The 26,731-nt window shown below is 48.6% G+C and overlaps 1 protein-coding gene and 1 long non-coding RNA gene across 9 annotated transcripts in view; one reads left to right on the forward strand and one right to left on the reverse strand.

Annotated features, from left to right (window-relative positions):
• Positions 1-26,731, reverse strand: part of LOC142777471 (uncharacterized) — a 107,520-nt gene that overhangs the window by 56,806 nt on the left and 23,983 nt on the right. Inside the window, exon 1 of one of the 7 annotated variants that reach the window (XR_012888114.1) lies at positions 1,072-1,248. The exons of 5 other annotated variants lie outside the window; for them this stretch is intronic. The gene's annotated coding sequence lies outside the window, so the exon portion shown is untranslated. Of the gene's footprint in view, positions 1-1,071; positions 1,249-4,940; positions 7,407-26,731 lie in introns of those variants that run through there. One more of the 7 variants, XR_012888115.1, reaches the window with a different exon arrangement.
• LOC142777473 (uncharacterized) lies at positions 2,050-3,738 on the forward strand. Of its 2 annotated transcripts, none has more exons than XR_012888120.1 (2): positions 2,050-2,504; positions 2,569-3,738. It is a non-coding gene; the product is annotated as an uncharacterized LOC142777473 (long non-coding RNA). The 2 variants fall into 2 exon arrangements; XR_012888121.1 differs by having other exon boundaries at positions 2,050-2,479.

The following is a 26,731-nucleotide window of genomic DNA, read 5'->3' on the forward strand; positions in this document are numbered from 1 at the left end:
ATTGTTCCAACCCCCCCCCACCAAAATTTTGAGCTATTTGTGCTCTTTCGGAACCCTTATTGTTTTTTTATATGGCCTGTGAGGCCCACGGGACACTTCCAGCTTCCCATAGAAGAGTACCTGGTACTCTAATTCGTTAGCCACTTTTTTAAACGCTCAATGAATGCAGTGCGAGAGCAAACTGCTCAAGGAACGCAAATATATAGAAAAATAAAATGCTCCAATAATATTGCGCTCTCGGCTGCTATTAGTCGTCATTCTGTTCGCGATTAGGCGGTGATAGCGGTAGGACCTTCGAAGCAATACCGACGCGATGCCGGCAAGGAAACCCAGCTGTCGTGGTAACCATTGCTACCTCTCTGCCCAGACTGCGAGGCTTAGGACTATAGTCATGATCACGCAGGCGTCTTGCATAAAGAAATGTAGCTTCAACAGCGGAGCTGTTTGAGCTCGAAGAGAGAGAGAGGAAGATAATCAAACACTTATTTGAAGGGTCCGATTAAGCTCGATGCATAGCTTATGTTGTTAAAAGAAAACTCGGTGGGCATAAGTAACAGAACGCCGGTATGGGCCAAGCAGCTCGAAGTATAGCATAGCCTTGCATAGTGTAGTACGGCAGTTTGTTTTCCAGAGAGCCTAGAAGAATTATGAGGAATTTGCAATAAAATCACGTACTTCTGAAAATCTAATCACCAACACCACTGAAACCACGATTCTCTATTAAATGCATTTCAAATTCAGCTAGAAAACTGAGGTTTACACAGGAAGCTCGCCCACGTGGCATTAGTCTGATTTAAATAGGAAATGCGGAGGCGTGAAGTATGCTGGATTCTAATCTTGTAGGTGAGAATCCACATGACATGAGACTCTAGAAATAAGGTTTGTGTAATAGCGAGCATATTGAAGGGTGACTGACAGCCTCACTCCACATTGAAAAAGGAGTATTCCAATTGCAATGCAACATTAGCCAATGGAAAAACGATAACAACACACTTGTTACCGCACACTGGTGTCAAGTAGACGCGCAAGGCCGAGCTTGGTGTTTCAACTGTAGCACAATCGTGCGCGTACCTACAGTAACGTCACAAATGTTGCCGTCGTACCAGCGGTGCCCAAGATGTAGTGCCTGTTTTTCTCCTCGGGTTAACAAAGTAGCGTGACGCCGAGAACTATACGTACACAGCTGACCGTCAAGGAAAAGCGTGGTCTTGTATAGGAAGCCATCTTGCACGGCGACCAAAGAACAATAGTGCAATCTGAAGCATTTCTGTTGATGCGATGGCAACTGAGCGTGGTCAGGGCTCATTCTCCGATGTGTGGCCAGCACCATTACACAATTTTAACGTCGCAATGTCGAAGGAAGACGCGACCGCGACGAAAGCGACGAGCCGCTCGTCTTTTTGGAAACACTGCCATCTGTAGAGAGCGTGCGCCGACGTCAACCGAAGGAAACAAAAAATAAAAAAGTGGAAAGACGGGTTAAACTGGAGCATGTGAAGGCGATGAAAGCGAGGGAACGAGTCCTTCATTCTCTTTAACAATAAATGCGCGAATTGGATTCAGAATGCATCTGCAACCGCGTTCTCCGCACTAGTCAAGCGGCAAGCCGAGTGGTGGCGCCTCCATAGCAGCGCATGAAGCACGGAGGAAGGAAAGATTCCTCCATTACATGAAGCGAAAAAAAAAAGGCAGTGTCTCCTCCGTGTGCGCACAGAACTGGCTCCTTCGCCTAACGAAAGTGACGTCGCTTAAAAGTTATTACCTGAAGCAGTTTAAATGTAGAAATTATTTTTGTGTAATGCGTTGAATTTACGAAAATTTCATTAAGCTGGTGTTTAACCAGTCACTAAGCCTATATTTGTCATTTGAAGACATAAATACAAGTATTTTAAATACATGGGTCACCATTGGCGCTGCGGCTGCGAAAGGTAAACACTGCGAGATGGTAGCGGCTTGCGATGTGTGTAGGTGGTGAAAACTCTGGCGAAATCGTGGCCGTGGCCTATGCCACCCCCAAGACGGACGGGAGAACCTGTGTCATCACTGCTTCATTTCTGGATGTCCAGTTGAGCCTGGTGGTTGGAGCTAGCGCGGCCGTCCACCACGCCGCAGCTTCGTCTGATTGTGTGCGCCATAAAATTTTCAGTATGAAGTGCGGATATTGTTCTCGGCGCAACAGCAAAGGTGTGTGCCCCCCGTTTCTTCGCCACCGGATCCTTCTAGTCGTCGGTGAGAGGCGAGAGAAGACCGTAGCGGTAATGCAGCCCGCGGTCAGCATCTGTGTGCGACGTGTGGCTCGAGCGATCGTCAACGCCGGGACCCGCAACAAGTGGGTTCACCTCCCGAGAACGGCGGAGGAGAAGACAGCCTTGAAGGAGGAATTCCTTCGGTTTGGACCTCTACGCGGCGTGATCAGATGCGTTGACGGCATCTTCGTCGCATCGAGGAGTGAGCAGAATAGTCTTCCGGAGCCGCGAAGGTTATTTTGTCCTCAACGTCATCATGTTCGTATACGTGTAGCGGTGTTCCCATTTTCTCGTGTGCTTTCTTTTTGTTTGTTTGTCGCAGTGAAACGTGGCTCACATTGCTCTTGGTCCTCGCCGTGAACCCGCTGCGACCGCGATTGGACGACGACAGCCACATCTGCGTGGGTCCGCAAATCTGACTTCTCAATGAGAAGTAAATATATCATCTTATTTTTACGTTTGACGCCAGTTAGTTGTAAATGAAAGATTTCCTCACGGTATTGGTGAAAGGTCAGCGCACTTACAACTGGCATTTAGTCCCAGGCTACCGGTGCACAATCTCTCAGCTGTGGCTTAGCCGCTGCAGTATTGTTAAGTGATGCGTTATGCCTTGACAACCTCATCGTAGTAGCCATGTGCTGCATAATACGGGGTCATTGTCTGGCTAGTAAGGTGTAAATGAATCCGTGGTATACCACGGATTCATTTGTTTGTATCCTATAGGGTCAACGAGCCTCGAGAAATCATGGTCATTTTGGCAGTATTTACAACACAATTCATATTTCCGCAAGTGATGATGGCTACCCCCCCCCCCCCGTGCATTGGCTTGTGGTCCTGGTGAATGGTCGTCCTCACATGGATAGTGCAGAAGTCAAGTACAACTCTCCACATGCTTCTTCGCGTTCCATAGTGGAGCATTGTATTAGGCTACTGAAGAGCCGTTTTCGCTGCATTCACTGGCACCGTAACCCCACTACTCACCGGAACGTTCTTTCAGTACTGTTTCTGCATGCACCTTGTTGCACAACCTTTGTTTTGAATGTGACATACGCCATGACAGTCTCAGGGGCGACAGCGGTGACACAGACAGCGAGCATGGCAGCTCTTTCAATGATGACCTCGAACCTCGATTTAGACAGAGGAAGTCAGCAGACTGAGTGAACTTGTGGGGGCAAGCTGTCCGCTGTCTGCAGTTGAGCGCTGTAACCGCTCGTCTACTGCACAAGTGCTAGCATTCAACCTGTTGCTAATGTAGAGCCAATGCTTCGAATGACGCCAAATGCAAAAACGTCAGGTGAAACTAGGTCAAAATTACAAAAAATAGTCATAATGCGTTTGCCAAAGGTTACTTGAAGATGGAAACCGCCACGTGTGTCTGCATAACCATGCACTCTATATCTTGTCCATTACTGTCACGATGTTTAGATAGCCGGCCTTAACGTACGCTACGTTCTCACAGTTTGCCAAATATAAATAAAAAAATTAAAATATATATCGGCCTGTGGCAACATAGACGAACTACTATGAATTCACTGTCACTAGTGTGACTTTCACTAGAGTAATACTCTGTTTGTTTCCATTATAGTTATTTAAAGAATACTTGGCTCTTAACTCATAACATTCCTGATTACCATTGATTCTCACATATAAATACAGTGACACTAAATCTCGCTTTCAGCGTGGCTGTTGCTCCCATAAAACGCGTACTCCACTTTTTAATGCTCTCCAGGCATCCGACGCTTCTTTGCGGAAACTTTCCCTGACGTCTGCCGGGCCAGATAATTATCTTTATGATCTATCGATTTCAAGCTTTCCCGGAGACGAAATGAGAGTCTCTCTCCATCTCTCTCTCTCTCTTTTTTCGTCCTTTTTACACGTGTGATAACGTCTCTCGGCTTCAAGGCTCGTATACACGTCCCTTGCCGTGTTTGCTCACTAAAAAACTTTGAACGAAATATTTGCACCGTGTTTTGTGAACCGCAGTAGCACTAAACACTTCCCGACGAGTGTCCCTTGTTTTACATAGACTCATACTTAAGCGTAAGCGTATGCACGTTCTCGATATCCGGCTTTATAAAAGTGAGGCGGTGCATGGGACCTGTGAAATTCCGCTCACTATTTCATTTGATTACAGCTGTTCCATATTTCTGCACAATTCGTCAGCAGGCACAAAAGTCGCTCCTGTGTCTTGTAATAAGAATTTTGTAAAAAAGGCAAGTTTTTACGTCTAGGTACAAAACACCCTACGTTCACCACTATACCGTGCTGGATTTCAGCAGATTAGTTGAGTAGCAGCGCCGCTTCATTAAAATGTAAGGTCGCGTTAAACAGGGGAAGACATTTGAGGCACATTTTCAAAGATTTCATACACCGATTTATGCGTTGTTTCTTTGATGTGGTGCATCTGGAGTGTTGTTTTCTTGTACTTGGTGAGATAGTACAAGGAAAATTGCCTAAGGCTATCGAGCGATTTCTTTTTCGCTACAGTCATTCATGAAAGGCGAGTGCTTGGCTTTGAACAGCACACCAAGACGTCTATTACAACGTACGTGGCATCCGTAAGCGCTGTAGCAGACGCTCGCGAAAATGAAACATAGATGCAGCAAATCATTAGCTATCTGAATGCAGGAACAGCGCAATCCAGAAGTAGTTACTTTGTAACTACGGAAGCGAAAAAACAAGGATAGAAAAGAGTGCTGACTTTCAACAAAGATTTAATATCGGAGTGGTGTACATATATAGGCGAAAAATGAGAAAAATGGGCATGCGTAGAAGGGTGCAGGAACAACTACTGCGATACAATGTCAGCAATACTCTTGTCTCTTGTTGAATGGGCTGAAAAAACAACAAATACATATGTAACTTTAAAAAAATTGAGATACGCAATCTCATTTTGCGACAACGCGACCGATGGGCAACTTCCACATTTACCGCCAAACTTGTTTATTTGATAAGCTTCAATTATCTCACGCGTGGCCTGCGAGTTGTGCTTGCTTAATACCTTGCAACGCTCAAAAACTGGCACGCAGCCGCAGTCTCTGCAGTGGATTCCGAGGTGTCCTTGAACTGCGTTGTGAACATTGTTATTGTGCTCTCTTAAACGGTCATTAGGGCACCTTCCGGTTTGCCCTATGTATACCATTCCGCACGAAAGCGGAATGAGATATACGACACCAATGACACAAGGTACAAAGCGCGTTCTGTGTTTCACAGTGCATCTTCCTTTAATAGCAGCTGAATTATTCACCAGCTTACAAAGCTTTGTAAGCTTTTCTGGGGCGGAAAAAATAACAGTGACACCAGCGCGTTTACCGATTTTTTTCAGCCGATGCGACACGTTATGCAGATACGGAACTGCAGCATATTCCATGGGAACAGACGCGCTTTGAGGCTGAGATCTCCCTCCTTGATTTTTAATGTGCTTCAAAAGTTTTTCCGCTACAGCAGAAATCAGGGCGCTCGAGTAACCAGCGCTTAAGAGGCGCTCTACCTGTGCTTTGAAACTGCATTGCAACGAGTGCGGACATGACCTCTTGAGAGCGTTTACCAGGCAACCTTTAATGATACCCCTTTTCACCAATTTTGAATGAGCTGAGTGGAAAAGTAAAAGGGGTTTACCACTTCTCGGTGAGAACAGCAAGCACAAATGATTACTTCTAAGACAGAGTGCTAGGTCTAAGCACCTAATCAAATTTCCAGACGGTAACTCATGCGTAAGTTCAAGAGGATACAAGTGCTTCTTAAACAAATCTAGAAGACTAAGGACAACAACTTCAAAAACAGTATCCAAACAATCAATAAATACAATGAAATCATCAGCAAACCTACAGACCTTCACAACGAGAGACAAGTCGAGATCTTTTTGAATGTGGCGATCCTTATGCGCTAGAAAGATGTCACTCAGGACTGGTGCCAAACACGAACCTATGCAAACGCCGCTTTTTTGAATTAAGTGTTGCTCATTCCAAGACGCAACCGTTGACTTTAAATAAAATGAAAGCAATTCCAGAAAACCATGAACTGGCATACCTGACGCATTCTGGAAGTTTATCGACCCAAACGAATCAATGCATTCTTCTAAGCACTGGAGCAGTTCGTTATGTGGAAGTGAATAATATAGATCCTTCACGTCTATTGAGAAAGGCTTCAGTCCTTTGTCATTAGACCTTACAAACTTAATAACTACCTCAGAGTCTTTTACCAGGAAAGGATCGTCAATAGTTAAAAGGTTGAGCTGTTCTTTTAAAAGCAAGGTGACCTGTTTTTGCCAGGTCCCGTTCTCAGAAACTATAACCCGTAGTGGGCAGTCAATCATAAGCGTCTTAGCGGTAAAAAAGATGCCAAGACTTAGCTTCTTTGATTTGTCAATACATTTAGCAACTTTTTCTAGGCCGAAAGAGCTGCAAAGCCTTTTCGCTTTCAACTTATCTTTTGCTATAGAAGAGTGGCTGGGTTTAAAAACAGAGTTTATAGCCATGGTTGCTTTGTCCATAAACAAAAGGGAAGGCAAAACAACAAAGCCACCTTCTTTGTCCGACAGTAAAAGAGCTAAGGACTGGGCTTTTAAGAAAGATACAACATTTCTAGTGGGCACTGCACTACTAGGTGGTTTACAGCGTGTTAAAACGTCCACACCATCAGAAACACACCTGTTCATTTCGCTGTCCGGGGTGCGTCGAGCAACTTATCGTACGAGTGTCAGTAGCTCTTGTGGCGTTTTTCGAGGTTCAACAGCAAACTTTGGTCCAAATCCTAAGACATCATGCACTTTTTCAGGAAGTTCAACATCACCAACGATGTGTACCCGGTTCTTCGGCAAAACTGGCTTCTTTGAAGGGACAGCCCGTAGGCTAAGGAGTGTGTGCTGCCACATAAATTCCGTCGTTCTGTCAGCCAAGGCAGAAAACTCACGCCATTTCTTCTTGGCTGTGGAGGGCCTCTCTGAACGTTGTAGCTGCAGATAGAGGCTCTCGCGGCAAAGGCGAGCCTGGCGCAACCATTCTGAACGCAAAATCTTGCAAATGCGAGCACCATGTCCAAGCGAAGGAGTGAAGCCAGCACAAAGGAACGCCACCTCTGCAGGCAAGACCTTGACGCGTATGCAGTAGGCGAAGGACCTGCAGTAGGCGAAGGCTTTGCAAACAGCCATGGCGATACGACCTATTAAAACACAGGGAGGAACAAAGGAGCAAGAAAAAGGGCCCGTTGTATTAGAATTGAAGTTATGAAGCGTGGAAGCTTGGGCAAGTTGGTAGGACATAACTGAATGCAGGAACAGCGCAACTTTAGAAGTAGTTACTTCGTATCTACGGAAGCGAAAAAACAAGGACAGAAAAGAGCGCTGACTTTCAACAAAGATTTAAGGGGAGATGCTACTCGAAAAAGGTTTTTTTTTATTTCATAACCCAGCTCCTTGAAATTTTAGGTGTTAGTAAAGCTTGCAGTGCTGATTTCATAACTGCAATTATTTGTTTGATAGCTATAGTAGTTCCGGAGTTACTACAACTTTGATATCAAAATATAGTGTTTTTTGTGCACATAATAAAGCTTACTAAAAATTTTCACACAGAATTGCAAAATGGCTCATTCTGCTGCACTTGAGCAGTACAATACAGAAAAGTACCTCAAACAGAAAATTTATTTGCTACATTAAAAAAAAAATTAAAAGTACTAAATGCATATTTTACATCTCTCTATCAGTGTATCAAGTTGTGTAACAAAAAATCTGTGATGTATAATGCAACCTAAAGTAGATACTTGTATTCTAGAGTGGCTGATTAAGCTCTGTGCAAAATTTCATCAAGATAGGACTATTTTATGCCTAAAAAAGATTGTGCACAAGATGAGAGAATTACCTCAAAATGGAAATCGAGAAAAATGCATTTGAAAGTTGTAAATATGTTTACTCATGATTACACAGTGCGATTTGCACAAAACTTGGTGATATCATAGAAGGGACACAGCTAGAGCACCTAAAATTGTCCTGCTCCATATGTGGATCCTTCTCGCCGCTTGAGAAGGGAGTCATCAAGGCGCGCTTTCTTTGCTACGTTCCGCCGATGGGCCCTTGCCTCGGCTGTTTCACACGCAGACATTCTTTCGATTCTCCTCTGGTCGCGGGATTGGCCCAGGGTGATCAGTTGATCTGGTGGGACTACACCAAGCTCCTCTAGCACGTGTTCAAAGCTTGAATGTCCTTTATTGAACCACAACACGGCCATAGCAGCTGCAGTTTCCACTGTTGTCCGGGAGGCAAACTTAGTCTTCGGACACAACAACCAGATTTTGCTGTTCAAAGATTCTGCAGCGTTTTGGGTCTTCCCTTGGATACAACGCACCAGCAACTTTTCATCTGTGACCCGCTTGTAAATGGGAAGCACAGCCAATCCTTGAGCCTTGGTCAAGATTGGTGTGTGGTCGGGTGGGGCCTCCCCAAGCGCTTCAGCTCGCCTATGCTTGCACCAGGAAGTCGCCCCTTCTGGACAGTATCGGTGGCTGCCTGCTGTGTTGCTCGATGATGAAAGGAAATATGAGGCCCAGATGGCACGATGCATTTTCAGAATATCACCTCTGTTGTTTGTGATTGCAATACGGTAATAGTTCTGCAGCTTCTGAATTGTGCCATCTGTCAGCTTTTCCCCTCGTGGAAGTCTTGTTGGCAGTTTCCGAAGTGCAGTGCCTAGACGCTTGGCCACATGGTTTGTGCACTCCTCCTTGTCCACAACAGCTTCACCATATACCTTGGCCTCAGCGACAGCGGTATAAGCTTTGCTGTCCCCATCACTGAGGAACTTGGTGAAGCGCAATGGTGTTGTGTATGAGGATGTCCTGCCCCATATGCGCAAAGCTGCCTCAGTCTCCATGGCATGAGAGGAGCACTCTGTATTTTTTTCGCAGACAGGTGTGTGGAATGCTTGCCATATTTCTTCCTCATCACCCAAGTCCTGGTGCCGGCTACAGGCAAGGCAGTAATTCGATAGCACTTCAAAATCTAGGCACAAACCAGTGTCCACAGACACAGCAGTGCCGATGCCATTGTGGCTCTTGTGCCCTCTTTTTTGCCATGTGCCATCATACATGACAGCAACATCAGCCCCATCCACTTTCTCTTTAGTTATCATCCGCGCTTTCGCCAGGTTTTCTTGCACAGCTTTGGTAGCTGCAGCATGAACTTTTTTGCCAATTGCAATAAAAGTCTTATGATGCATAGGTATTGGCAGTCCAAGAATAGCGCAAAAACGCGACAGCTGTTCATGCCCAATGCCTATTGCACGCGCAGCCACAACTACCTTCACATTGACAGCGAAGCTGTCACGCGAGCTGCCGCTTCGGTAGCTCCAGTCATCACCGGCATCGGTGGGCTGTCTTTCCGGCAGAACACGCCGCGAACTATGCGCGGCAGAAACCACTGACTCAGGACACTCACTGTTATCACAGTGCAGCTCGAGGAACGAAGAGAGGCCCTTACGTTTACTTGCGGTGTCGCGAACGACGAGTCCAGCGGTGTGGCATGTTGGACAAACAGCACGGCTTACCATCGATGTCAGTGCGCCGATGTCACAAAATACTCCGCTCACAGAGCCACAAACACTCTTCGTTCTTTCGCTTTCGAACTGTTCAATCTTTTTTTCTGATGCGCTGATGAACTTGATCGCGGCGTCGATTTCGTTAAAGTTCCCGCAAGCCGCCGTATCCCCGCTGCCTTGATTAGGCCTAGTGGCCCGCGGCTCGCATTCTTCTACCGCTGCTTTGCGCTTCGGTTAACGTCGACGCCCTTGGTACTTGTTCTTGCTTGCAAACTTTCGTGCTCGGAAGTCTCGCTTCTTCGAGTTATCCATGGTGAACTCGGAAAAACGTAGAAACGCACGGCAAGTGCCGATCGTCGCAAGCGCTCAGCGAGCGAGGCCGATCAGATGTAGCCAATGGCGGCCTCGGTAGCGTACCATGTGACCGGTAGAGATGCGCGAAGCGGCTGCAGCTTGGCTGCAAACCGACTTGGAAACGACTGTTTTGTGAAATTCCTCACTAAAATACGAAACTAGGGGGACGCCTGTACACTAGAAGGAGCCTTGATCTACACCACCGAACAAACCCCGATGGCGGACGTCATCGTGTTGCCGAGTGGCGGATTTTCAAAAATAGCCGTCGGATGCGTGAATTCGCGACTTCGGCAGCTACCTTCACTAGCGCAGATCGACTTTTTACCACTTTCTCGTTTGAATTCAGCTATGACCTTTGGGGAAATGATAGTTGAATGATCAAAAGTGATTTTAGAAGCAATATCTCAAAAGTGGAAATTTTCGCAAAAAACGCGATTTTTCGACCCGCATCTCCCCTTAATATTGGAGTGGTGTACATATATAGGCGAAAAATGCGAAAATCGGGCATTCGCAGAAGGGTGCAGGAACAACTACTACGATACAATGTCAGCAATGTAAGTTACATATGTATTTGTTTTTTTAGCCCATTCAACAAGAGACAAGAGTTTTGTTGACATTGTATCGCAGTAGTTGTTCCTGCACCCTTCTACGCATGCCCATTTTTCTCATTTTTCGCCTATACCGGGTGTTCAAAATTAAGCTTTATGATTTTTTTAAAATTAGGCGCTCGAAGGCACGTGAGAACCACTTGTGCAAATAAGTTAAGCGGCCAGGGGGACAGAAAGTTAGATGATAATTATCGCTGTCAGCAGCCCAATTAACTAAAATTTAATAATTAACTTTTTACTGGCTGCGGTAAGTTGGCATGTTTATATTGAAAAAATGTAGGCAGTGGTGTTTGTACACAGTTTCAGTTGGAAGATTTTTTCTAGCACGCCTGTGTTCCGAGATATCCGGCTCCAAAGTTTAATTGTCTTTCGCACGATTACGCATGCAAGAGGGTGAGGGTCCGCGCAAAGCTCCTCCCTAAAGTGACGCATCTGTTGCGTGTGGTGTTTAGTGTGTGAAGAGGGTGGAAGCGTAGGCATAGGTGATAGCAATTACCCTTGCCCTCTTCGGCCGGCGAAATCAAAATGTGACAGCGCGGTGCGCCATGAGCCTTACGCATGATCCTGATGAACGCGATAACAGGAGACCATTTTTCGCGACGTTTTTTCGTGACTTTAGATCACACTGAGACATCTTCTTGTGAACGCGTTAGCAGGACCGTCCTGCACTAGGGTGCCTCCGGTTAGAGCACAGCGTCTCTGCATTGAAGGTCTACCAAGGAAATCCACGTGGAGTCCTTTCGAGCTAATATGGCTGCTTCTGGCGTGAGGTATTCTACCAAAGTAAAAGTAGACGTGGTGCTTGCAATGGCTGAAATGAATGGCAACGCTTCGTTAGCAATGGAGCTTTACGCGTCTCGCCACCCACACCGTCCCCTTCCAACAAGGCCCACTTTCACAAACCTGTTTCGACGCTTCTGCACAACAGGCTCTGTCCACCTTCCGAGACGGACCAGGAAGGCAATCGTCGATGAAGACTTTGAAATCGACGTTGTCGCGTGCGTAACCTCGATGCCAGAGCTCAGCATCCGACAGATTGCCGATCAGTGCGGTCGCAGCATCGGAACAGTCACAAATGTTTTAAGAAAGCACAAGTTCCATCCATATCACGTTTACCTTCATCAGGACCTAAATGAGGCGGACTTTGAAAGGCGAGTTGACTTCTGCAATTGGGGCCTCATCAAAACTGATCAAGAAAATGACTTTTTGCACAGAATAATTTGGACTGATGAAGCTCGGTTTTGCCGAAATGGAAGTGTTAATCTTCACAACGCCCATTATTGGGCACAAGAAAACCCACACTGGCTGAGGCAGCACAAGCATCAAGTTCGCTGGAGTGTGAATGTGTGGTGCGGCATACTCGGGGACAGGATCATCGGACCTCACTTTTTTGAGGACAACTTGAACGGAAAGATGTACACAGAAGAAATATTAGGTGTTGTCATTGATGATCTTGTCTGCAGTCTTTCCCTGAATGACCTGCGCCAAGTATGGTTTCAGCACGATGGAGCACCACCACATTTTTCTACCAGGGCGAAGAACTGGTTGGACAGACGTTTTCCACAACAGTGGATTGGGCGCGCAGGAGCGATGTTTTGGCCACCAAGATCACCTGACCTTTCTCCGCTCGACTTTTTCCTTTGGGGCTACGTTAAAGATCGAGTTTACGTAACAGAGCCCAGCGATGTTAATGACATGAAGGACAGGATAACATCTGCCTGTGCGAGTATTCCTGCAGAAGTACTGCGCCGAGTCATCGAGTCGACGCGACAGCGGTTCATGCTTTGCGTTGCTGCCGAAGGCAGGCATTTTGAACACTTTTTGGGGCATTGACGTCTTGAGAGGTGAAGAGTTTCGATGAGATTTGTGCATGACCGAAATATGCTTATGTAGCAGCAGGAAATATGCGTTAGCAAGGATAAAACTGTTTCAGTTATTATTGGTGGAGTTGTTGCTCTTGTTTCAATAAAAGTTACAGTACTCGGACATCAGCAGTCACGCTATTCGCGTAGCCCAGGCAACGACCACGCATGCTTCTCTAGTGATTATTACGCACGCGCACTGGCATCCAGATTCTCCGCTCGCACCATTATCTCGGCATGGTATCTGCCACTATCGTTAGAGGCTCTGCAGTTGCGTGTTACGACACTGGTTGCAAGCGTTCTTCGATTTTTGATTTCGACGGCCGAAGAGGGCAAGGGTAATTGCTATCACCTATGCCTACGCTTCCACCCTCTTCACACACTAAACACCACACGCAACAGATGCGTCACTTTAGGGAGGAGCTTTGCGCGGACCCTCACCCTCTTGCATGCGTAATCGTGCGAAAGACAATTAAACTTTGGAGCCGGATATCTCGGAACACAGGCGTGCTAGAAAAAATCTTCCAACTGAAACTGTGTACAAACACCACTGCCTACATTTTTTCAATATAAACATGCCAACTTACCGCAGCCAGTAAAAAGTTAATTATTAAATTTTAGTTAATTGGGCTGCTGACAGCGATAATTATCATCTAACTTTCTGTCCCCCTGGCCGCTTAACTTATTTGCACAAGTGGTTCTCACGTGCCTTCGAGCGCCTAATTTTAAAAAAATCATAAAGCTTAATTTTGAACACCCGGTATATGTACACCACTCCGATGGTAAATCTTTGTTGAAAGTCAGCGCTCTTTTCTGACCTTCTTTTTTCGCTTCCGTAGTTACAAAGTAACTACTTCTATGTTGCTCTGTTCCTGCATTCAGTTATGTCCTACCAACTTGCCCAAGCTTCCACGCTTCATTAGCTATCATCATAGATTCTCGATGCTAGACGCTGTTACGACCGGCCCTAGGGAACCAAGCAAGAAGAGTTTGGGGGAGAACCGGTTCTTGACCGACGGTGTCGTCCATCCCCACCTCCCCATTCAGGCTCCTCCTCTCGCCGGGAGAACTCCGGAATCTGCTGTGCGTTCGTGACCATGTTTGGCAACATTTTAGGGCGCCGTGACCATATATGTACATCGTGTTAGGTTGTGCCACTACATGTGTTGTGAGAGGTGTTTCCCCCTCCCTCGTGGCCGAGGTGCCGGGGACACCATATTGGCTGACGATGCGGACAGTGCGCCCAGTGTCGGCAACGCGGCGCTATAAAATGCCGAAGACGTTTTGTATCTCTCACTCTTCTCTCTTTGGATCAGTTGATCACTTCTCCACATGTAAATAAGTCTCTGTTGTTCGTTCGGGCGCTTCTTCTCGCTGAATTGTCGGACGATAGATTCTGCGATGGGGCCAGCTACCGAAAACGAGACCGGCAGGACCCGGAGTCCCAACAACTGGATGGCAGCGGCGGGATGCCGATAACCCCGAAAGCGACCACTGGACGGAGTGAGCCCGAAGTTCGACAACGGGACGACAGGAGAAGGATGACACGAGCTCATCGACTTCCAAAGGGAATCGAACGGCACTTCTGAGAGGCACGACGCCGGAGACGTGACTGCGAACTGGGTGAGTGCCGGCTTTCTCTGTTAAATTTTACGAGGCATTTACTCTATGTGTTAAGTAAAACCTGGTAGAGAGGGGCTGCTTGGTCATTGGGTTAACAGGTAACTTGCGTCAGGCAGAAATTGTGTGATAGCTTGGTTAAGCTCTTTCTGTCAGTGGCGTCAAGGTTAACAGTGGCAGGGCAGGATTGCGTATAAAAGCTTTTTGAAGCTTTATTTGTAGACTAAGTTAACGGAAAACTTGAGGCAAGGCAGGAACCTAGAGCTGTCGTTGCCGTCAAGGTTAATTAGTTGCAGGACAGGAATCTTTGTGGAACAGAGACAGCGGTACTGGAGGCAGCCATGAATCTGAAATCCCTGCGAAAGTCCATGTTGTTGCTACTTGCAAGGGAGTTGAATCTGGAGGTGTCAGACTCTCAAAGAAAGCCAGAGCTGATAGAGGCAATTCTCGCATTGGTGGCGGAGGATGACGAGCTGTCAGAATGTGTCGAGGAGATTCAGGAGAGGCAAGCGGCAGAGGCCGAAAGAAAGGCGGCCGAGGCCGAGGCCGCAGAAGCCGAGGCAGATAAGATGCGAAAGCACGAGCTTGAAATGAAGCGCCTCGAGCTAGAGATCAGCCATAATAGTAGAGCAGGAGGCAGCGAGGCATCCGGTACAGCAGAGCGGGTTAGGTTCAAAATGACGGACCTAATGAGATCGTACAAGCTAGCGGAGGACATTGGGCTGTTCCTCGTCAACTTTGAGAGAACATGTGAAAGGCAAGGTTTCAGCCAGGATACATGACCTCAACGCTTGTTGTCCCTACTTCCGGGGGAGGCCTCAGAAGTAATCGCGTGCCTCACGAAAGAGGAGGCTGACGAGTACAGTGAGGTAAAGTCGAGCCTTCTCAAGAAATACAGGTTGTCAGCGGAAGGTTTCAGACAAAAATTTCGCAACGCCGTAAAAGAGAGCAATGATTCATACCCGGAGTTTGCTTACAAGTTAATGGCCAACATGGGGGAGTGGCTGAAAGAGGCAAAGGCGTATGGGAATCATGACAAGGTGCTCGAGTGTATCGGTCTGGAACAATTCTATCAAAGGTTACCAGAAAAGGTGAGGTTCTGGGTGCAGGATGGACCAGACGTGAACACCGTAACAAAAGCCGCAGAGCTGGCTGAAGAATTCGTTACGCAACGTGCCCTCAAGGCAAACAGCGAGCCAAAAAGGGAAAAATTCCTACTACCGAATAAGGCGCCGTTTAGAAAACAACCGACAAGTCTCGCACAAAAGGGTGAGGAAAACAAGGCATCTAACCATGAGGCGTCGGCAGAGGCAAGCAAAAGGAAATTTGAGGCAAAAAAACCGGCGGCTTGTTTCAATTGCCACAAAACAGGGCACTTCGCGAAACATTGCCCGAAAGAAAAGGTGGCCTTTTTATCTATAAATGAAGCCGACGAGAACATGAAGTTGTTAGAGCCCTATATGTACGACCTTACCGTGAACTGCAAGCAATGTCGGGTTCTTAGAGACTCCGCAGCCACTATGGACGTAGTTCATCCGTCCTTTGTTCAGTCCGGACAGTATTCAGGAGACTTTGCCTGGATTAGACAAGCCGTATAAGCAAACAGTCAGTGCCTCCCCGTAGCTAAAGTTGTCCTTAAAGGCGCATTTGGTACGTTGGAAACGGAAGCCGCGGTATCGCCATATCTACCCCCTCAGTATCCTTACTTATTTTCAAATAAGTCAGATCAAACGCTGAAGGAGAAAGGTCTAACGTTGGGAGAAGGCATAGTGCAGGCACTGACTAGATCGAAGGCACGTGCGCTGGCTGCGAGAGCAACATTCACTGAGGCAAACAAGCCTCAAATCGACAACGGGCCTGGTTGCGAGTTGGACACCACGGTAACAAATCGACTTGTGCGAGAACAGGCTGCAGAAGCCGTAGTCGCGGAGGCAACCATTCTTAAAGGCGACGTTGAACCTCCTCCCGAATCGGAAGGGGTCAATTACGCCTCGTTGACCGAGCAAATAGAAAATGCGGTTGCTCCCAAGCCGATTCCTGGTAGTACAGAGGATAGCACAGAGGGTGACACATTCCAGGTACTAGGAAATACAAAAGAGTTGTGTGTCATGCCAACTTCGAATAATTTCAGTCGGCTGCTGCAGGTGATCCCCGCTTCATTAATAACCGAACAAAAGGGGGACCCGACGCTTAAGCCATTCCAGGACAGTTCGAAAGAGAGAATCGCCAAACGAAATGTGATATTCCAAGAGAGGAGTGGCATACTCTATCGAAAATATCTAGATAGGCGAGGAGTAGAATTTGACCAGGTAGTCGTACCTCAGGCGTATCGTCAGGATTTGCTTAGTTTGGTGCATGGAGAATCATGGTCAGGCCACTTAGGCGTAAAGAAGAAGAAAAATCGTCTTTACAGGAATACTACTGGCCTGGATGCTTTAAAGATGTAGAGAGGTTTGTAAAATCTTGCGATGTGTGTCAGCGAGTGGGTAAGCCGGGAGATAAGGCGAAATTTCCAATGAAGCTGGTACCCGTAATCACGGAGCCCTTTCGTCGGTTGGTAATTGACACAGTAGGTCCTTTGCCCAAGACAACTTCAGGCTACCGTCACATCCTGACCTTAATCTGCGCAGCTACTAAATTTCCAGAGGTGGTCCCGCTAAAAGAGCTAAGTTCCGTGGAAGTAGTGAACGCACTTCTGTCCATGTTTGCCCGGGTAGGCTTTCCTGCCGAGATACAATCAGACCAGGGCACCATTTTCACGAGTGCCTTAGCGACAACCTTTCTAGAGCGGTGTGGCGTGAAATTATTGCATAGTTCAGTCTACCATCCGCAGTCGAACTCGATAGAAAAGCTTCACTCCGTGATGAAGCGAGTGTTAAGAGCCTTATGTTTTGAACGAAAAACTGACTGGGAAATGTGCTTACCTGCACCGATGTTGTCACTAAGAACTCACCACATGAGACAACAGGGTTTACGCCAGCGGAACTTGTTTACGGCCGCAGACTGCGGTCTCCTCTTCGTATGCTGAGAGAGTCGTGGGAAGGTCAGGGTGATGATCCTGTAGTAGTGGAATATGTCCTCGTGCACCTTATTGGATCGTCTAACAAAAGCCCAAGAACTGACCGAGAGTGCAATGACCAAAGCACAGCAGAAGGCTAAGCTTTACTACGATCGGAATGCTAAAGCGCGACACTTTGCTGTAGGAGACAGGGTCATGTTGTTGAGGCCCTCCCAAAAGAATAAGCTTAAAGTGCAATGGGTCGGCCCGGCCGAGATTACTCGAAAATTGTCTGACACCAACTATGTGGTAAAATTACCAGGAAGTCGTAAGGTACACCAGGTGTATCATAGCAACTTACTCAAACCCTATAAAGAGAGGGAAGCCATCGTGAACATGACTTTAAATGTTCCGGAAGAGGTTCCGGCAGAAATCCCTGAATTAGCTCCTGAATCGGACGAAGTCCCGATTGAGAAAAGAGTTGAGGATTTAGTATCAAAGTCACAACTGACAATGAAGCAGAAGCAGGAATTGCGTGGTCTTTTGACCGAGTTTCAGGACAGATTTGTAAGCGAGCCAGGCCGGACATCCGTCCTCACTCATGACATAGAGCTTAACTCGTCGGAACCGGTAAGATCTAAGACGTATCGGGTGTCACCTCGCCGGCTTGAGCTAATAAAAGCAGAGGTTAACAGGATGCTGGAATTGGGCGTGATTGAGCCGTGTGAAAGTGATTACACTTCCCCGTTAATTCTTGTGGAGGTACCCGGCAAAGATCCGCGTCCTTGCGTAGACTATCGTAAGGTAAACCTCATCACCAAGGATAAGACATACCCAATTCCCCACATTGAGGAACGCGTCGAGAGGGTAAGCAGCGCGCAATTTATCTCAACGCTAGACCTAGTGAGAGGTTACTGGCAGGTGCCGCTCACAGAGAGGGCGAGCCGGTATGCTGCATTTATTTCACCATTGGGGACATTCCGCCCTAAAGTGTTGAGTTTCGGCCTAAAGAACGCGCCTTACTGTTTTTCAAACTTAATGGATAAGGTTTTGCGGGGTCAAGAGGACTTCGCATTGCCTTACTTGGACGACGTCGCCGTGTTTTCCTCGTCCTGGCCAGAACAGTTGGCGCATTTGAGAGCAGTACTGACACGCCTACGCGAAGCAGGTTTAACGGTAAAGGCGCCCAAGTGTCAGCTAGCACAAGCAGAGGTACTCTATCTCGGGCATGTTATCGGTCGAGGGCATCGCCGTCCCTCTGAAATGAAAGTGGCAGCTATCCGAGACTTTCCCCAGCCCCGAACGAAAACCGATATTCGGGCTTTTCTTGGAATAGCTGGTTACTATCGTAAGTACATCCCTAGATATTCCGACATTGCCAGCACTCTTACTGACGCGTTGCGCAAGGCCGAGCCCCAAATGGTCGACTGGGATGAGGAGAAAGAAAAGGCTTTCCGCGTTTTGAAAGCGGCCTTGTCGAGCCAACCTTTGCTTAGTTCACCGGACTACTCGAGGCCTTTCATAGTCCAATGCGACGCTAGTGATAGAGGCATCGGGGCAGTTCTTAGTCAAAGGGATGAGGGGGATCAAGAGCATCCCGTCCTCTATGTTAGCCGGAAACTCCCCCTTCGCGAGCAGGTTTACAGCGCTAGCGAAAAGGAATGTGCGTGCTTGGTTTGGGCAGTCCAGAAACTGGCTTGTTATATTGCCGGAAGCAAGTTCATTGTGGAAGTGGACCACTTTCCTCTCACCTGGCTACAGACCATGTCCTCTAAGAACGGCCGCCTGCTGCGTTGGAGCCTCGTTTTGCAACAATATACGTTTGAATTACGCTCCAAAAGGGTGTACTCCATGGCAACGCTGATGGCTTAAGTCGATGCCCCTGATGCGAGAGGATGTCTCGAGAACTCTGGCATTTTTTTCCTGACCTAGACAAGAGCTAGTGATTGTTTTTTACTCTTTTAGGTGTACTTGTTTGAAAACGTTGAAGACACGGCTATCCAGGGTTTCGGGTTCAGTGTGCTTCTAGTGTTGTTGTTTTGTGTCACCTTAAAGTGTGAGTAACATTTTGAATAAATTGTGTATTTCCTTTAATATCAGTTAAAGGGGAAAATTGCCTGGTGGAGTTTGGCAGAATTGTCCGGCGCTCACCGGCTGAGTAGTTGTGTTTTCATGTGCGTATGTGATGTCTGTTGAGCCCACAATGAAGCAGGTGTTGCCCTCTACTTCATCAAAGACGGTCGTCACCAAACCGACTGCCGGCGCTGATCTCTCCGGACAGTGGCTGCAAACCTCAGCCCATCGAGATCTTCACCCCCCCGCGCGAGAGACTGTTACGACCGGCCCTAGGGAACCAAGCAAGAAGAGTTTGGGAGAGAACCGGTTCTTGACCGATGGTGTCGTCCACCCCCACCTCCCCATTCAGGCTCCTCCTCTCGCCGGGAGAACTCCGAAATCTGCTGTGCGTTCGTGACCATGTTTGGTAACATTTTAGGGCGCCGTGACCATATATGAACATCGTGTTAGGTTGTGCCACTCCATGTGTTGTGAGAGATGTTTCCCCCTCCCTGGTGGCTGAGGTGCCGGGGACACCGTATTGGCTGACGATGCGGACAGTGCGCCCAGTGTCGGCAACGCGGCGCTATAAAATGCCGAAGACGTTTTGTATCTCTCACTCTTCTCTCTTTGGATCAGTTGATCACTTCTCCACATGTAAATAAATTTCTGTTGTTCGTTCGGGCGCTTCTTCTCGCTGAATTGTCGGACGATCGATTCTGCGACGGGGCCAGCTACCGAAAACGAGACCGGCAGGACCCGGAGTCCCAACAACGCTTTGCGTGCTACCTTGATATTTTCAACACGCAATTATTTCTTTCCTTGTCGTTTCATCGGTTATCATGTGCCCTCCTCGCCCTCTTAAGTGCCGAATAAGTTAAATTCGTACCAGCGCTATAGTAATCCCACCCTGCATATAAGAGAATTCTTGGCTAAGAAAATGCGTAGCCAAGAGAAAGCTTTGTGAAATCGGCCCCAGATCAAGCGCGCATTGCTTGTTTTCGTCAAGGGGAGAGGTGCGCGCCGAGAGAGAGTGCAAACCTAACCGGGGGAGAGGCACGCCAGCTGCATGGCGCCGTGACGTCACGCTGCGGGAGAGGAGTGCGCGGAGTCGGCGCAGCACGCGCAGCCACGACGCGTGGGGCCCCAGCTGCACAGCGCACCGTGACGTCATGGCGCGGAGAGCGGTGGGGGAGCGGTCGCGGGCGCGCGCAATCGCAAGATGTGTGACGTCACTGCGCCGTTGCTACAGGAGCTCCTCTCCGCTCCTCGCGCCGTCACTAGGGGAGAGGAGGAGTTGCACCACTGACGGTGGATTCAGGGTCGCTTATATAGTGCATTCGACTTAAAAAAGCGCAGAGCTGTTACTGTCTTTCAATACGAAGGCACCGACATGGCTCCACACGGGGGATAGGAAGAGGGAGTGAAGAAGGAGGATGAAAGAATGGTAAAAAGATACATGCATTCCTTTCTGCTGCCAGTTCTCAGGCGTGCGCTGCCGCAACACCACCTAGAAGACTTCTAGGTGGTGTTGGCTGCCGCCGCGATAGGGAAGGCAGTTCAGGCAAGCCGGCACGGGGCGGGGACTGGGAGCACCATGTGACGAGCGTCAAAGGTAGAGGGTGGAGCCACAGACGTAAAGAAACACACGTGGCTACGGGCCTCGCTAGAGGTGCGTGATGAGATCAGCATCGCCGAAAAAGTCGAGCAGCGCCTCGACGGTCTGCAGGAGCTTTGAGCGCTGGCCCTGGGGAAACCGCAGCTTGTCGACGCTCACGTGTGGCAATCCCAGACGACCATAGGCGTCGAAGAGCCGCCGGCGTTGTTCGGTGTAGCCAGGGCACTGGAGGAGGATGTGCTCGGTCGTCTCCACCGCCGGAAATACGGCACACAAAGGGCTCTCGTTGTTGGTAAAGTTAAATTGCCTCTCAGCGGCGCGGGAACAGTCAATGCGAAGCCGAAGCAGGAAAGCACAGGCACGCCTGCCGATGGTGGTCCTCGGCAGCGGTCGTGGAGGGTTTCTGGTAGCCACACCTGAGTCTAAGTGTAATGCGCGGAAAGAGCGCGCAATACGGAGGGGCGCAACATCGCCCGCGTGGATGAACGTTGAGACGTGTGTGCTGGGGTGGTGAGCCTCCTTGGTGAGGGCGTCTGTTGTCTCGTTGCCAAGTAATCATTAGTGAGACGGCACCCACTTGAACACAACGTCGCACCCACTACGCAAGATCACTGCGAACTTCCGCGCGAACCGTTCCTCCGGGGAGATGGCCACTGACACGAACGTCAGCAGCAGTCCAAGGCTGCATTCTGCTGTCTTCGGGAACTTTCTCGAACATAGCTGTCCAGGTGCTCGTTTCTTGAGGACGGCCACCACGATGCATTCCCGCACTTCATAACTGTCGGTTTTTTTTGTGGGAATCTCGCGTGCGACAATAGCCGAGTCGAGAGGTAGACTCCATGGGAACTGCCACAGTGGCGCCGTCTCACGCAAGTTCGAACACGATTCACCAAAGGATGTTCGCAAAGGTTGCGTCGAGTTCCACATAACCCGACGACAGCAAACTGCCAGACCCACCTACAGAACAGCGTCATGCTTTTCGCTTCCGTCCGGGTGCCTATATCAGAGAGAAAGCCTTATCGCAGACAGGCTAACGCACAATGGCGTCTGCTAAGACGAACTGTTGGGCCGAACCTACTAGCCCCCGTTTATCTGCTCCGCCCAACAAACTGCCGCGATGCCGAGAGCTTCCCACACCGCTGACTGTCAAGGAAAACCGCGGTCTTGTAGGAAGCCATCTTGCACAGCGACCGACGAACAAAAGTTCACGTCTCAAGCATTTCTGTTGATGAGATGGCAACTGAGCGAATTCAGGGCTCATCGTCCGATGTGTGGCCACGACCGTTACACAATATTAACGTTGCAATGTCCAAGGAAGACGCGACCACGACGAAAGCGATGAGCCGCCGGTCTTGATGGGAAGGCTGCCGCCTGCACCATCTGGTGACGACGTATACCGTTTTTGATTGCCTCAGAGCACACATTCTACATGTACACCATGTCCGCGACCACCACTTGGTCCTTCTATCCTCCGAAAGACCACCTGCTACGGTTTCAGACGTAGCCACGCACCTAAACAATATTCCGTGAAGATATACGCCAGCTACGAGAATCGCATGTACTTTTTGGTGTCTCGACGAGCCACAGGTACGCCTAGAAATTTCAGGTATCAGAAAGAAAAGCAATCACTCCAGAGTAGCATTGAAGGAAGCGACACTGCTATTATTACGCGAGTCGTACTTGGACCGATTGCAGATAAACACTGCTATTATTATGCGAATCGTACTTGGACCAATTGCAGATATACACTGTATATCCGCAATCGGTGCAAGTACGACTCACGCGAAAAATTCCCAAGCATTTCCCCGAGGGTGAACATGGTTAAGTGCGAATGCGTGGGGTAATGCTATGAGGGGTATTTAGTAATTCGCATTATTATATTTATTAATCACACTATGGCGCCTTTATGGTGTAATGGTTTTTGGAATCGCAATTTGATCACACGGGGGAGTTTACGTTAACTCACTGGCGAATGCCAACGGATTTTAACTTTACTCCCCCTCAAAGCATGACCCCGTGCATTCGCACTTAATTATGTTCACCCTCGGGGAAATGCCTTGGAGTTTTATTACTGATGATGATGATTAAAGTGTAATTAATGAATTTAAGTGTTGTTTTTCATGAAGCATTTGTACACAGATACATTATATACGAAGTATTAATTTACACTTCACGACGCGTCCGGACGAGCAAACTCCAGGACTCGCACCCTCTCCCGCACGGCACGTTCACTGGCTCGAACGGCTTCGAGAACGTCCACTCACCGTTGATGATTGCGAGTGGCGTCTTGGCGCCGGCCTTCATCGCCCTTCTCCGCCTGACGTTTGCGTTGTCGTTCCGCTTCTTGGGCCACGTTCGCAGCTCGATGCTGACGCCTCATCTCGGCCTCGCGAGCGCGCAGTTCACCATCCGCTGCACGCTTCGCCCGCTTGTCCTCGGCCTCGCGAGCGCGAAGTTCGGCCTCCTCTGCACGCTTCGCCCGCTTGTCCTCGGCCTCTCGAGCGCGCAGTTCGGCATCCGCTGCACGCTTCGCCCGCTTGCACTCGGCCTCGCGAGCACGCAGTTCGGCATCCGCTGCACGCTTCGCCCGCTTACGTTCGGTCTCACGAGCCCTTCGCAGCGCTGACTTGTCTTCCAACGTCGGCGAAACCACCGCGGTACCGTCACCTCCAACGACGGGTGCAGTGCTGGCATTCGGTTGTACTGCATTCGTTGTTGATGGTAGCGTTGCCTCCGGGACATCCATCGCACGACCCGCTCTCGACGGGAGACTGAGAGAGAAGGCGAGCGCGCGAGAGAGAGGGGTGCGCGCGCAGCTGCAGCGAGCGAGGAGAGCGGAGGAGCGAGCGAAGGGGGAGGAGTATAAAGCGCGTTACTGACACCGAATCACCGATATCAGCGTCGCGTCCCTGGCTGTTTCGGTAGAGCGTCGCGCTGCGGCCCGCCAAGTCCGCCTTGAAAGATAGAGAGAAGACTGCGGAGGCCGCCGACGGCGGTGGATGGTTTGGGGTCGCTTATAAAGTGTATTCACACTTAATAATAGCAGTGTTTCTTTCCTCGATGCTACTCTGCAGTGATTGCTTTTCTTTCTAATGCCTGGAATTTCTAGACAAACCTGTGGCTCGTTGAGACGCCAAAAGGGACATGCAATTCTCGTAGCTGGCGTATATCTTCACGGAATGATGTTGAGGTGCGTGGCTACGTCAGAAACCGTAGCACGTGGTCTTTCTGAAGATAGAAGGGCCAAGTGGTGGTCACGGACACGGTAGACATGTCGAATGTGCGCTCTGAGGCAATCAAAAACGCTATACGTTCTCACCGGATGGTGCAGGTGGCAGCGTTCCCATCGAGACCGTTAGCGCGATCGGCGTCGTCGTTGGTTTTGTCCAGCACCTCCTCAGAGGTCGCTGGAATTTCGGCTGCAGCAAAAACAATCAAATTTAAGTTGCCGCATGTGACTACATCTACATCAAACCTTGCAATCTTTCTAGCGCACTACCGTATGAAACCGTGCTAGCGCACTAGCGTGAATCGAAAGAAATAACAAAAGCTAAAATAGGGGTTAAATAGCGGTTAGTCTTTTTTTTCCCAATTGACGCGCAAATTACACTCCGAATGCATGGGATCTTACTGGTGGTTAATTGGGGGCGTGCATACGCGTTCACCAAACTAGGCGAGTGCACCAAGCGAGAAAAAAAAGCCTCTCAAACTCATTTCAAAAACGTGTATACCTAACTTGAACCTACGTTACACTGGGGAACTCTGGGATACGATACCGGCATGCACCGCCATGGCCGAGAACATAGCAGCAAACGACACCAAGTCTAGCTGTGCCGCACTATAGCAACTCTCGTAATTGCGGTACGTCGATTTGTGCCGTATTTGCTGCCGCGCTCTAAGAAATTGCGAATCGCACCGCCCTGGACCCGACGTGGGAATGTTTTGCGTGCCCAAGGTAGTCTTGCACTACATGCGACCAAAAGAGTTGTGCGAGGGGTGAAGGACATGGCTTGCACGCATCGATCGTAAGGACATCAAAACAGTGAACAACTAGTTTGTGCAGGTGTCACTTCCTAACAGCCAAGTTATGTTCCGGATCTCCTCGCTATTTCGCTCAGTTAATTGTCGTGGATCGGTTGGTCGAGCGCGATGCAAATTAATGTCGAAGGATGATGCATCGCATTGATCACAGCAAACGTGTTTTGCTTTTCGGGAAGGCCCGCTCACCGCTTAGATGACAAGAACGCTGACTTGGCGACGGACACGTTGCTACTTGGTTCATATATTTGTCTGGAACAGCCGGCGTCGAAATCTGCCCGGTTTGAGCGCCGTAAAGGCGGGCGGCGAGAAGCACGGCTGTATACAGGCGACTCATGCGAAGATGCTTCACCCATTGCTTGCGACGCCATGGACGCACCGACATGGAAGTAACGTGTTCCCGCGCCAGCACTGCTACCCCAGGATGCAGTTTCACTGTGTGAAACGCGGAGCGCACTAGAGCTCATCTGACAAAGTACCACGACACACTGAGACGGCAACTTCTTGGCTGCCATGAATACTGTAGCCATCCGCTAGTGAAATAATTGTGAGAGTCTGGCGATTTGTACGCTTTCATCTTGTCAAGAGAAACATAATTCGTCGACAATGTTAAGTAATTTATAATGTAGGCGTGGGTGACCTCGCGAAGCAGGCTCGCATTGAGAGCGTCTTGAGCACCAACCCGCTGCTCGTATGGATCCATGCCGTCGCATAGGGCTATTTTCCCCCTGTATCTGGCCCGCGTTGGCCCGACAAGCTCGTCAAAGTAAGCAAGACAGTGTTCTGCACGATTCTCTATAGCCAGACGGGCAAGAAAACGATCAAAACACAGGAATTATGCCAAACGACCCGCCGCGCGGCGACAGATACGCACGTGCTCGGCCATGGCGGACACAACACCGGAAGACAGACAATGACGTCACGTCATGAAACTAAAACATAAGAGACAAATTACAACACTTTGCATAGATGTTTAGTAGCTTACGAGCTTTTCCTACCCCCCAACAATTCTTGGTAAGCTATGACCTTCCGTATAATGTCGAGGCTATGAAAAAGTTCTTTCGAAAAAGAAGGTTTTTCGCAAGTTTGTGACATCGCGTAATTAAAATAATATAAAAGTCAAATATACTTTTAAATAAAAACATTGTGTGTCCAACCAGTACAAAATGTTCTGGAAAATAATGGTGTTGCTTTGTTGAAAGAAAAATGACTAGTATGTCGATTGTCTTACTTGTAAAACCGGCATCACAACGGGGGTAATTTTACTTGATCAACACTTAAAGGCCAGTGATGAACGGACGATGTAGCTGTTATTAGCACTATGTAGGTGGTCGATATGCGTTCACGGGACGGCTTTAAGCTCTCCCATAGTAGAGTACAAAGTACTCTAAATCGTTATTCATTGTTCCCCCCCCCCCATTCCAATTTTGAGCTACGTGTGCTCTTTCGGAGCCCTATTGTTTTTTTATACGGCCTGTGAGGCTAACGGGACGGCTTACAGCTTCCCATAGAAGAGTATCTGGAACTGTAATTCGTTAGCCACTTTTTTGAACGCACAATGAATGCAGTGCATGAGCAAACTGCTCAAGGAACGCAAATATATAGAAAAATAAAATGCACCATTAAGACTGTACTCTCGGCTGCTATTAGTCGTCGTTCAGTTCGTGATTAGGCGGTCATAGCGGTAGGACCTTCGAAGCAATACCGACGCGATGCCGGCAAGGAAACCGAGCTGTCGTGGCAACCATTGCTACCACTCTGCCCAGACTTCGAGGCTGTGACAAGGAGGATTTAAAAAATTGCTGG

This window comes from Rhipicephalus microplus, chromosome X (genome assembly GCF_043290135.1).
Source record: "Rhipicephalus microplus isolate Deutch F79 chromosome X, USDA_Rmic, whole genome shotgun sequence".
Classification (NCBI taxonomy): Eukaryota; Metazoa; Arthropoda; class Arachnida; order Ixodida; family Ixodidae; genus Rhipicephalus; species Rhipicephalus microplus.